The sequence below is a fragment of the Macrobrachium nipponense genome, chromosome 2 (genome assembly GCF_015104395.2).
Source record: "Macrobrachium nipponense isolate FS-2020 chromosome 2, ASM1510439v2, whole genome shotgun sequence".
NCBI classification, from domain to species: domain Eukaryota; kingdom Metazoa; phylum Arthropoda; class Malacostraca; order Decapoda; family Palaemonidae; genus Macrobrachium; species Macrobrachium nipponense.
Window position 1 is genome coordinate 126,705,802 of NC_087201.1, and position 11,044 is coordinate 126,716,845.

Genomic DNA, 11,044 nt, shown 5'->3' on the forward strand with positions numbered 1-11,044 from the left:
CTGAAAGTGATATGTATTCATTATGCGTCCGAAGTGAAATTACGTTTTTCATGAAGCGTTTTTCCCTTAGTACCTTTTAACGTAGTAATCAGGTGCCACATGGTTAATGCTTGAGCATGCTCTTCTATAAACTATCGGCTCCCATGATGTCTAGCTTCTCTACATCCATGCATAGTATGTTACGAAACCATGATTTCCATCCCCTACCCACAACCATTCTCCAACCCCGCCCCCCAACCCCATGAAAAAATAATATTCCGCATTTTCATTATAATAGAAACACAAGAAAAAAATGATCTCAGTTCAAGTATAAGAGTTATAGTGTTCAAAAGATCTAACAGCGTTTCTATTCCATGTCAGACATAGGCCTACCATCATATTTCTGTTTTCACTTTAATCCTTTCCTTACACCTACAATCTTGCATCCTCATTTCTACTGCTTCCTTATACCTTTACTTATGTTTCATTTTCCTCCCTGCTTTTCTCTGCCTCTAAAGCACTTGATTTCACTGGAACCTTCGGGTACGATGTCAGTAGAGCGAATATTTTTCATTTCACTCCAGCGCGTGGGATCTGAATGACTGTATTTCAAGGGACTGCTTAGAAAGAGCAAGTTGTCAAAAGCATTAAACGTCATTTCCAATGTAAATCTAATTTACGCAGTTTCGAATGGAAGAACTTCCCTTGCGTAGGTTCAAAGGTTTCTAGGAAATGGCTTCGTGCTCTACATGTGCCCGTTTATCTTCCGGTACGTTAAATTCATAAGCTTTATTGCCAAGTTACTGTTCGGAATATTCACGTTCTGGGTACAGGATGTATTCCACGTATATAAATAAAATCATTTCTAAAATTTACTGCAATAACGTGGATCTGTTTTTTATATATGGAATTATTCTTGCACAATTAAATAAACTTACGGCATGCAGGAACTCATCTGGGAGGGTAATGACTTTTTCGTTTGTTAATTGTGCAGATAACAACGCAGAAGGGCGTATACAACTTGTGCAACGTTTATAACATTATCTACAGGAAAATAATTCTATTTTGCTATTTATTTAAAATAGTCATTCGCTTGTTTCGTGTATCCTTATGTCGGAATAATGAGATTCTATGCGATGTAACATTCTCCTTGATAACTCAGGGAAGAAAAAATTTAGTGGTTCCACCAAAAGCCAACAGGAAAGACATTACCTTGCCTGCGAATGATAGTAGTCCGAGAATGATATTGAAGTTGCGCAAGAAGAAACCAATCTAAATGATGGTTGACAGTGCTCACGTGAGTAATGGACCAGTATACTCGCACTCTAAAACAATTCTTCACTTTAGAAGAATCAAAGAGGAAACTAAAGTGTGAGTTCAGAACTTAAGCATGTTAGGACCGCAAAATATTTAAATGTATTGTTGATAACACATTACGATGGACAGAAATATATTTTGCAAGATGATTAGAAAACACACAAACAAAAAAAGGAGAAATAATCTCGTTCTCCATGGTATGACGTCACACATGGGCGGGAAAATTCACTTGACTCGAGCGGATAACATGGAAAACGAGCGACTGCACAGTATTTCATTTCGGTCACCGATGATTACATTGCCTAAAGCTAATGTTTCAATTACCAAAATTGCTCTGCTGCTTTGTATCAATAGAGGAACCATATACTTCTTGCTATGATGGAAGAAAGAGAAACTGGAAACCGAGCATATGAGGATAACACCCCATACCACTAGGCCTATTGTTCAGGATGATAGTGAAATAAGGTGCTATAATATAGAGCTGATGCACAAATCACTTAGAAAAGAAAATATTGATGGAAACAAGCACTGTGCGGGTTTTGGTTTGATCAAAACGAACATTACAGTCAATTTGAACATGTTTGTTTAGTTTGCAAAATCTGTTCCACCTCAACCATCACCACGTTAAGGTCGTACACTCAGAGCTCCAGAGGAAAGTTCACTCACAGCAGGAGAAGGTATTTTGGACGGCGTTCATTGAATTATATGGGAACATCTACTGTATGTCTGCGGAAAGTGAAACGCCCGAAATACAGCCATCGGAATAAGAAGAGAGCAACATACGATGTTTCTAAGGAAACCCTCACTGAGGGATCCCATAGCTGTACTAGATTCAGTGACGAAGAAAATAACCTCACTCAGAATAGTTTTTGGAAAGGAACATTAAAAATGGTGAATATGACATTGAAATCTGGGGATGGTACAGATGATGTGTATGTTCTCTCTTGACGGCACTACGATCTGCAATGTTCATCAAGGATCAGGAAATGGCTCCACCCACAGTGAGTCAGTGACTAATATTAATGAGGTAAGGTGAATAGAATGTCCGTACTAGGTCTAGACAATTATTCACTGTAGGTACTTTGCATGCAAATACATACGATAAACAGCTATCGTACACAGTATAGTGCAAACTTTATAATAAAGGTTTATACGTCTAATACTGCAGATCTACGCATTATCATTGTCATCTTTTGTCAGATAATGTGTAGGCCTATGCACGCATTTTGTACATCTAAAATAGTGAAATAGCCACAGTAGTGCACGAAGATATTGCTATCAGTATGCGTTATTGCTGTACTACAGTTTTATTGCTCAGTAACTATTTTCATTGTGCTAAGGTTTAGCCTACTGCTATCACTGCAGCACACCGATATAACGGACAGCGGTATATCATACTTACGGATATCTCGGTGCGAATATGGAAATATCGATTTGATTGTTTTTGCTTCCGGATCGAGCGCCATGATTTTCAAATCAGGCGCTCTCTCTTAGTGGCTTCACCACTTGCTTACCAGCATCCCTTGCGTTTCTTTATTAATTTACATTGCTTTCGACTCCTAAAAATTATACTGGCTAAAGCCTTTACTTTCCTGCAGTTTATATTAACAAACAACTGTTTACTGCTGACGTAGTTGTCTTGTTAAAACCTTGCTTATTTTCAATGTAATTCCATAAATAAAAATCAAATACATTTTTATCCATCCGTCACACAATGGAGGTGCTAAGAAAGTATGCCATTAACTTGAAGCAGCAGGTATTATGGCTGTGGCTAAAGAAACGAATAATGACCAGACTCCAAAACGATCTGAAGACAAAAGCAATGCCTTCAACTGACAAAATCACGCATGTACCTTTTTAAAAACCCAGATTAGATAATTTACGAAAGAAACGTCTCTCTGAGTTCGGCAACTAAAACCGCCTCGTGTGAACGGGGCCTTAGAAACACCTATCTCGAACCGCTCGGAATCCGCGACGGTTCAGAAATCCGCGCGATTGTGTGTTAACACCCCTGTGCTCTGTCATTGACATTCCATCCACACGGACGAAACCGCGCGGATGCAACCGCAGCGTGTGAACAGGGTCTAATGCTGTCGGTAAAACGCAATCAGCAGTTGATTTTAAGTATGTGAACAAACCCAGGATGCAAATGGCACATGATCGCTCTTTTCATATTTTGTCATACGATAATATGACAATAATGCATGCAATATAATTAGATACAGTAAGACAAGTTTTATTAAAATTGTATCATTTTTCTCAATATAACTATTATTCGACTTGCAAATCGATATGTTGGTGTAACAACTTAACTGGGACAATAGTCTCTCTCTCTCTCTTAAACCTGACTGGGACAATAATATCTCTCTCTCTAATGGTACTCCATCCTCCACTCCAATAATTCTGGTTTTTAGTATCCGGGATGAAGGATTGTCAACCTGTACCGACATGAACAACCGAATCGAGATACAGCTGATTGCGACGTCATTTACCATAACTAACAAGTAGACAGACAAGTTGTTAAAACCTCCCCATTCTCAATGGTGGCTTCCATAAGTAAAAATGATATACAATTTGTATACATCCTTCATAAATTAAAGCTGCAAGTTATAGCCGAGGCTGAATAAAACGAATAAAGGGCAGGCTGTAAAACGTTTTGGAATAAGGCGACAGTGATGTCCGGAACTGACGAACTCACACTTACTGCTTTTACAATAAAATAATGCTCACGTTTTAAACACTACTGTGTTAATTTACGAGAAAAAGTGACTCCGAATTATGTTTATTCTAGCAACTAATGGCAGTGAAGCTGTCGGTGGTTCCAAGACCATCGGTGGTCTTGGCAGTTGACTATCAGCCGAGATTTTGAGAATGTAAACAATATCAAATGCAAATGGATACGATGGGAATGTTTATATTCTATGATAAAGTAACAATATGATAATAATACATGGGAAAATACTGTAATTGGATGCAGCAAGCAAAACACACTTTTTGTTTTATATAAAATCATCATTACCATTATAATATAGCGTATATGCCGATTAACCTTTGGAAATTATCACTTTTCTCCCGAAAATATTTCTGTGTTTAGAATTACGGGTATGAGATCGTAAACCTGTATAGATATTGTGCTGTGTTTACATTATTATTAATATTTAAAATTAAGAAAATCGTTGTTATAAGCGTTTTAGGAGTGTATAAACTTAAGAGTGACAGTTGTAGGAGGGACATGTAAGATGACTTTCGGTGTTTTAGGAAGATGGTTTGAGGTGGATTTCTCTCTCTCTCTTAACTACTTAAGCTAATTAGGCGGTGAACTCTTGAAATAGACAGTTGTAAGGGTTTAAGTTTACGGGGTACAGGGCAAAAAGATGCTTTATAGCAAATATATATATATATATGAATTTCTGTTATAACGGTCTAGGCTCAGGTGTTTTTATTCGTTACATCGGTGAGATACTGCTTATATCACTGTACCAACATTCATCGCCTAGGAGTTGACATCACCACCTCTGTTGAATGTTTCCGTGTGTGACGAAAGGTATAAAACTGGATAACCTGATAATCATCATGTATACTTATATACGAGTGCACCTCCAGCCAGTTTGACCAAGTAATTATGTTTTTTCACAAAAATCTGAACGCGTATTGGGAGGCCTTTGGGCCTAATGTATTTAACTGTTTAACGCTAATAAAAATGTATATTTATTTTGTATCTAGCGCTGGTATAACCTAAATGTTCGAAATGAATATGGAGAAATGTTTTACAAAATATGCTTAGAATACAATTTTGCTGTATAGTACCCTTCATGAAATATTGCCGGTAAAGTCATTCCAAAATTTTACATTTACAAGGGAGGCTAAAAGTATTCGTTTTATTACCCACGTTTACAAATGGTACTTTGATGAAAATAGCAATTGTTACAAATGGTCACAACCACGGAAGTATAATTGTAACGTCTTTTAATTAAATAAGATATGGCTACAATATCACAGTAAAACGAAAACTACACTTAAAAACTAGAACAGGTGGGGACATTCCCTAAATTCACCAACCATGATAATCAATGTATGAATTGACGTCATGTATTTACGAACAAATTGCCAAATAGCATTTTTATAGACTACTGTCCCAAAGAGACCCTATACTGTTGAAACAATGAAGCTACACTTTTCGGCGTGCTTACAAAATAATAATAAATTGACCGGCTGCGATGGTCTTCCCGCAGAAGCTTTTAAATTCTGCCATTCGATAATTTACATTTTGCTAGTTACCCTATTCAATGCGTGCAAAATTCCAGACCCTCAACTCTTGGTTCATTTGATACCATCAATCAAAAACAAGCGAAAGGATGCAGCTGACCCTGCCAATTACCGGCCGATTACAATCACAATGATTGCGTCGAAGATACTAGAGTCTTTTCTCCTAGTGAGACTTCTCCCCTTTCTACACACCACTGACAACAAGTTCGGATTTAAAGCAAACCACTCAAACGACATACCTCGGTGACCGCGAGTTCGATTCTCCATTGAGGGATCAGAGATGTGTATTTATGGTGATAGAAGTTCACTCTCGACGTGGTTCGGAAGTCACGTAAAGCCGTTGGTCCCGTTGCTGAATAACCACTGGTTCCATGCAACGTAAAAGCACCATACAAACAAACTCAAACGCACCTGCATCTACATACTGAAAGAATTGCTGAACTATTAGCTAATACCTATCATCAGCCTCTCCTGTTTTCCTATGTTTTGTGGAGGTAAGAAAAGCATTTGACAGATTAAATTACCTGAAGCTGCATAAAAGAGGCACACCCCTTTATCTAATTGGCATTTTACATTGCTGGTTCTCCACACAGCAATTCTGTGTCAAATGGGGTAACGTATTATCGTACACCTTCGGCTCCCTAAACGAGCTTCGGCAAGGGGGCACTCTCTCTCTATACTTGTTCATTACGTACACAGATGCCTTGAATGTCAAACTGAACTCACTCCCAATCGGATGCACTGCCAATGAAACAACTATAAACAACCTCTGTTACGCCGACGATATGGTTCCGATTTCCCCATTAGTGCAAGGTCTCCAACGATTCGTTGACACTTGCCGCCAATATGCAGAAGAATTTGATATCCTATACAACGAAACCAAGACCCAGTGTGTGTGTCGCTGTTCCCGAGATCGCTTAAGCATATTGCAGAATCAAATTTTCCTCGGAAATCATCGGCTGGAGTTCGTGCACGAATTTCCGTATTTGGGTCGCACTATCACGGACGACCTAAAAGATACGACAGACACAGAATAGAGGCTTCGTAAACTATGTGCAACTGGCAACATGATACCAAGGAGGTTTGCCTTCTGTCACCGAGACTTGAAACTGCTGCTTTTCCGCTCGTATTGCAACAGTGTCTATGGGTGCTCCCTGTGGACGAGCTATACTCTCTAGACCTTGAACTACACCCGAGACCATGAGACTTATCACTGTTGTTCACAATGACATTTTAAGGCGCCTCACAAACACCCAGATATTCACAGACAACCACCTGGACAATTTAAAAATCATTGTAAGGCGAACAATGTCCAGTCAGATCATCCAACTGCGAAACAGCAGCAATTCGCTCATGCAAAGCATCCTAAGTGAACCAAGATCTAAATTATGGGGAAGATGGGAACATGAGGCGTTTGTTGCCTAAATGACTTGATCTGATTTTGCAAAATGTCATCTGCAGAATCTATCATTATTAATGTATTGCTACGATTATTGTTATTACTGGTATTTTCCTTTTTTCATCATTCCTGTCATTATAATCAATATAGTTTTTTTACATTCATTTTTTTAACTTTAACTCTTCTCAGTTTTATTACGGTTATTACCATTGTTTGATTACCATCTTTTATACTACCTCACCAAGCATGGATATTGCCGATTAATCTTTTTTTTCTTTATCATGTTATCTTATGTATCTAGACTGTGTGTTATTGTCTATTCTTTGCATATTCCATGTATATGGCGTTGAGCTGATAATAAAGACTATCATTATTATTATTATCATGTACTATGAGAGAGAGAGAGAGAGAGAGAGAGAGAGAGATTGTTCACCTAAAATATTTTTGTAATATAGGATACTGAAAGAATGAAATTTTGCCTGTAATTGTATTAAAAAAAGAAAGGTGTACAATAATAGCTACACCAGATCTAATTACGTCAAGTAATTAAAAAATTTTCAGACGCACGAAATTCTGACATCAATCTGCAGCCCATTCGCACAATAGCGTCGAAGGGCCAAATCTTAGGACGAAGCCATTTATAGCCTACGATTGTTGTTTTGGGTCGGACGTCCTCTTCGACTTTACTTTTTCCTCTTGCTAAGGCTGTTATTAGAGTCATTTTTACTATTGCTGGTAAAATAGTAATAGCGTAGTAATCTAGTAAAATATTTTTAACTTTCGTACGACTCTGAATAGTCTTCGTCTCCTAGTGTCATCTAACGCATGTACCAACAAGCTCGTAGCAAGCTCGAATTCAGGTATAAAAAAGTCACAGGAAAAAGTCACATTGATCTTTCCTAGATAGTGACCCTCAAGGGTTTTAGCCAGATATGTATCCACCTTTGCGGCGTGTTTAGAACAAGTCAATTGGGGATTTTTATTTTAACCCGATATGTATCCATCTTCGCGGCGTGTTCAGTACAAGTCCGTTGAAGATTACAGTATAAACATAAACAAAAGACCGTAAGTATCATAAAATAATGGTCCCCGAGCAATATTTTGAATTTTTCCCTGTGACTTTATTACCGGGCAACCATAAATTAATGTGGCTTTTTTCTTAGACAAAACTGTTACTTTTTTCCTGTGATTTTATTACCGGCCATCCAAGCGCTACTAGTATCTCCTTGGCATCGTTCAAATCTGATTGGATAATAATAATTAAACAAATTAACTGGGGTTTGACGAAAATTATTAGTTAAGAAAAACTTCACTCGAATGGCCCAGAGTTTCTACCAGAATTTATCAACTATATATATGACAATCATGTCGTATATTTTGAAATTCTCAGTTCGAGCTGAAGAAGTATAATCAAAGTATTTCTGAAGCGTTTCTGTTGTAATTTTACATTAAGCTAAAGTGTTTTATGCTACAAGTCAGTACTAAGTTTCATTAAGAATCATAAGTGATCACGTCAACATTTAACTAAGTACGTTTAATAGTTTTTAAAAATCATGACGTCCAATCTATCATCTATAAGTACATTTTACTTGTTGATGCAAACTTCAGCATTTCAACTGAAACTGATCAAAAATAGAATTGCCAGAGCATGACTAATGATTGGAAAGAGCCTCTGAAAATTTATTTCGTAGAATTGGTAGTAACCTTCCAAGTTCTGGAAAGACGACTTGGGAAATATATATCAATCTCACAATGGAGACATCAAAGAAATCATGTCTTCGTGTCGAGCGCTAGCAGGTCTTAATTAATAAAGGAACCGTCAGGGTATACGATATGAAAGCAGTGCAAAAGATGATTGAAGCTTCTGTTTGCGCATTTAGACAAGAAACAGACAGAAGGATCCAGGGGACTCTTGACATGTTTATTTTTATGTCACGCTTACCCACAAACTTACAAGGTCTTGCGAGATGTATATAGTAAAATAGATTTAAAACAGTGTAATAGCATAAACTCCTGCACATGTTCTTCCATGTTACAAGCACACACACACACGTATATATATATATATATATATATATATATATATATATATATATATATATATATATATATATATATATATATATAGTAAAATGGTCATATCGACACATATAGAGGCGTAAAGGCTATTTTATAAACAGGAATTTGAAGCCTCTCCTTTCAACGGTGATATTTGGTTACGCGCCCCTTAGTAAACTCTCCTAAAATGATAAGGAAAATGACAGAGAATAATTGTGATATCTGTATCCCTAGTACCTACACTCTTGGTGTTTTCGCATGGTAACACTGCGTCTCGGCCTTTAAATAGTTACGCTATTTGTAAGTTTTAAGTAAATAAAAGGATATCTGGGCGTACATTTGCAACTGAAAAGTGTGTAATAAGTTACTGTATGCGAATTACACCGTTAATATTCGAAATAGGATATTATTTAAAGCCTGGGACGCAGTGTTACCATGCGCAAACACCACAGGCGGATGGACAGATGGAAAAAAACAGAGTATAGTTACCTGCATGACGACTAAATTTACTGCATGGAAACATTCTCCAAGTGCAAGATGTACAAATTCCGTATAACAGAATCAGGTTTACCTAGTTCGCAATAGATCCTCCATTCTTTATACATGGCCAATTAATCTGTGATTCTTCGTTTCACCTATTCCTACATTTTGAATACTATTTTTCTCCAAATTTTTCTCTCTTTCAAATATTATTACATACGATATATTAAACAAAAAGTTTATCTAACAACTTCAGTATTTTTTCTTTCAACATCATTTCACTTCAACAGTTATTTACTTATTATTTGACAGATTCGATTCCTAAGCAGCAATCTGATTTTCAAAGATAAGCAACGTATAACAGTAACAGTCAGATCCGACATACTTCAGGATTGCAACATTCACGTGCAAGCGATTCCTGAATTCAATCAAATAAAATCTCTTTGTTAAAGCTAATTCCAAACAGTTCTACCAGTAACTGACAATGGCAGCATCCAATTTTGGTTTTATTAAAAAATGTTTCTATGCCGGGCTTCAATAATTATCGACCAATGATTATTCATAAAAAAAAGTTGTACCGAATTACCATCTGAGTGTAATCATTTTTCGATTTGGGTAAAAATGGCAACTTTTTTATTTTGAGGTCGTTAAAGTTATTGTTGGTGTTTTAAACAAATAATTGTAAGCTGCGTTTTCATTCAAGTGATTGTTTTATACTACAATGCTAATAGTGCATTGTTTTGTCTGTCATGTTTTCCATATATCAATATAACTATATTTTTTATCATGCAAGGTAAATCCGTGCATGAATTTAACATACTGGGAGAGGTAAATGATTCTGATCGCGTTTGTTGGTCAATACAGATTAAGTACCAAATAAAAATTTCTTGAAAAATGTCTAAATAAACACTTCCTTACTAGTAAAAACGTAAATACTACGTAATCGCTTACAAAAACTCAAAAGAAAAAACAACAATAACAATATGAAAATGATATACCTAAAGAAATTAAAGACTGCGTAGCAACAAGACCCAACTTCTAAGCTCACGTGCGTACGAGTGAGTTGCAGAGAAAGCGCAGATTTTCATGCTACAGAAAACTTCTTAATTACTTGACGTAATTAATTCTAATGTATCTATTAGTTCACACCTCCTTCTTTTGTTAATCTAATTAAAAGTTGGGCTTCAATCTCCCAATAACCTCCTCATGCGACTCTAAGACATTGTAACTTTCCATACCCTCCCCTTATTCTCTCTCTCTCTCTCCTATATATATATATATATATATATATATATATATATATAATATATATATATATATATATAATATATATAATATACACACATATATTTTATACAAATATATATGCATATACATATTTATTTATCTACATATGTATGCATTCACTAGTACCTCAGGTGGTTTCTTCATTCAAATAATTGGAGCCAAGCGTTATATCATATATTGCCTGTTATATTACCTATCAGATCTGCAATTGTCTGAGAACATCCAAAATGAGGTACGAATCATTGTCAGCTTCAGTTA

The 11,044-nt window shown here is 36.4% G+C and overlaps 1 long non-coding RNA gene across 1 annotated transcript in view; it reads left to right on the top strand.

Moving 5' to 3' along the window:
* Nucleotides 1-1,238: 1,238 nt before the first annotated feature.
* Nucleotides 1,239-11,044, top strand: part of LOC135221521 (uncharacterized) — a 59,950-nt gene continuing 50,144 nt past the window's right edge. The window contains exon 1 of the long non-coding RNA XR_010315999.1: nucleotides 1,239-2,323. This is a non-coding gene — a long non-coding RNA (uncharacterized LOC135221521). The remainder of the gene's footprint in view (nucleotides 2,324-11,044) is intronic.